We start from the raw sequence: 2,797 nt of genomic DNA, 5'->3' as shown, positions 1-2,797 counted from the left end.
ATCAGGCAGTCCTTCCTGGGCGAATGCTAGTTACCTTCACGGTCTCTTTCAGCCCTTGATAGAGTCTCCTAAATTACTGTTACCTCAAACAGTTGTCTTTCCTAATAGTCAAATAACCCTGCTACTCAGAGCACTCCACAAAGCTTGTCAGAAAGGCAGACTCAAAGCCCCTGGCCAATATTGTATTATATACTTAATATTTGCTAAAGGAATAGATCTTCAATGTTCTTATTAAAAAGAAGCGGGTGGGTAACTATGACAAACAATTGATGTGTTAATTAACTTGATTGTGGTAACCATTTCACAATATATATGCATATCAAATATATTGTGTACCTTTGTAAACCAAAAATAAAATTCTAAGCCCCCCAACCAACGGAATGGACCCCTCCTCTCGGCCAAGGGGTTCCAAAGTTAACCTGGGGCTGGGGGCTGTGACTCACATCTATAATCCCAACGTTTTGGGAGGCTAAGGAGGGAAGATCACTTGAGGCCAGGGGATCAAGACCTGCCTAGGCAACATAGAGATACTCCATCTCTACTAAAAATTAAAAATATTAAACAGTTCCTGGCGCGGTCACCGGCGCGGGCTACGGCTGCGACTTCCCTCACGTCCGCGCTGGCTTCCAGCTTGCTGCAGCCCGCGCACAGCTGCTTCCTCCGCCCTCACCCCTTCCACCACGCCGCAGTTCGAGATGAAGTTGTTGTAATTTCTGGAAGGAAACTGGCCCAGCAGTTCAAGCAGGAAGTGCGGCAGCAGGTAGAAGAGTGGGTGGCCTCAGGCAACAAACGGCCACACCTGAGCGTGATCCTGGTTGGCGAGAATCCTGCAAATCACTCCTACGTCCTCAACAAAACCAGGGCAGCCGCAGATACGGGAATGAACAGTGAGACAATTGTGAAACCAGCTTAAATTTCAGAGGAAGAATTGTTGAATGTAATCGGTAAACTGAATAATGATGATAATGTAGATGGCCTCGTTGTTCAGCTGCCTCTTCCAGAGCATATTGATGAGAGGAGGATCTGCAATGCTGTTTCTCCGGACAAGGATGCTGATGGCTTTCACGTAATTAATGTAGGGCGAATGTGTTTGGACCAGTATTCCACGTTACCAGCTACCCCATGGGGTGTGTGGGAAATAATTTAAGCGAACTGGCATCCCAACCCTAGAGAAGAATGTGGTTGTGGCTGGAAGGTCAAAAAATGTTGGAATGCCCTTTATAATGTTACTGCACACAGATGGGGTGCATGAACGTCCCGGAGGTGATGCCACTGTTACAATATCTCATCGATATACTCCCAAAGAGCAGTTGAAGAAACATACAATTTTTGCAGATATTGTAATATCTGCTGCGGGTATTCCAAATCTGATCACATCAGATATGATCAAGGAAGGAGCAGCAGTCATTGATGTGGGAATAAATAGAGTTCACAATCCTGTAACTGCCAAACCCAAGTTGGTTGGAGATGTGGATTTTGAAGGAGTCAGAGAAAAAGCCGGTTATATCACTCCAGTTCCTGGATGTGTTGGCCCCATGACAGTGGCAATGCTAATGAAGAATACCATTATTGCCGGGTGCGGTGGCTCACGCCTGTAATCCCAGCACTTTGGGAGGCCGAGGCGGGCGGATCACGAGGTCAGGAGATCAAGACCATTCTGGCTAACACGGTGAAACCCCGTCTCTACTAAAAATACAAAAAAATTAGCCGGGCGTGGTGGTGGGCGCCTCTAGTCCCAGCTACTCGGGAGGCTGAGGCAGGAGAATGGCGTGAACCCGGGAGGCAGAGCTTGCAGTGAGCCGAGATCGTGCCACTGTACTCCAGCCTGGGAGACAGAGCAAGACACCGTCTCAAAAAACAAAAAATACCATTATTGCTGCAAAACAGGTGCTGAGGCTTGAAGAGCCAGAAGTGCTGGAGTCTAAAAAGCTTAGGGTAGCCGCTAATTAACTATTGTGTCTGCTATGTCAGGAACAGCACTCCAGGCCAGCTCAAGAAACAAAGCAGGCCAACAGAAATGCAATATTCTTAATTTATTCTACTGAAATGGTTTACAATGATGTCTTGTATTTATTGAAAGCTTAAACGGGTAGGTGTTTGTGCATGTACCGCTGCAGTACCTCACCATGGAGCATTCCAGTATCATGCAGGGTCCTGTGATCTAGCCAGGAGCAGCCATTAACCTAGTGATTAAGGTGGGAGACATTACCGTATGGAGACTGGACACTTCAGTTTGTCAAGCACCTCGGTTACACATTTACCTTTTCCAGGATTGCATTTCCCAAGTGCTATTCTGATAACAGTTGATACTCATTTTAGATACCAAACCTTTTGAGTTCAACTGACCAAACCAAAGGAAAAGTGTTGCTAGAGAAAATTACGGAAAAGGTGAGAAAGAAAAAAATGGTAGTAATTGAGCAGAAAAAAAAAAATACTCTAATTTGTATATGTATTGATTGGTAACCAGATTTATCTAAGTAGAACTGAATTGGCAAGGAAAAAAGGAAAGCTACATGTTAATCGTTTTCCTAAGCTGTCTTTTTGAGGCTTAGTCAGTCACTGGGAAAATGTTTAGGATTATTCCTTGCTATTAGTACTCATTTTATGTATGTTACCCTTCAGTAAGTTCTCCCCATTTTAGTTTTCTAGGATTGAAAGGCTTCTTTTACACATTATTTATGTGTATTGTCATATTTGACTTTTGCTATATACTTTAACTTCATTGTTAAATTTTTGTATTGTATAGTTTCTTTGGTGTGTCTTAAAACCTATTTTTGAAAAGCAAACTTGGCTTGAT

At 43.9% G+C, this 2,797-nt stretch overlaps 1 pseudogene; it reads left to right on the top strand.

Annotated features, from left to right (window-relative positions):
• Positions 1 to 577: 577 nt before the first annotated feature.
• LOC111521427 lies at positions 578 to 1,950 on the top strand (annotated as a pseudogene).
• The last annotated feature ends 847 nt before the right edge of the window (positions 1,951 to 2,797 follow it).

Source organism: Piliocolobus tephrosceles, chromosome 2, assembly GCF_002776525.5.
Source record: "Piliocolobus tephrosceles isolate RC106 chromosome 2, ASM277652v3, whole genome shotgun sequence".
NCBI lineage: Eukaryota > Metazoa > Chordata > Mammalia > Primates > Cercopithecidae > Piliocolobus > Piliocolobus tephrosceles.
The sequence above is the reverse complement of the archived record's forward strand: the minus strand, read 5'-3'. Positions and strand labels throughout refer to the sequence as shown.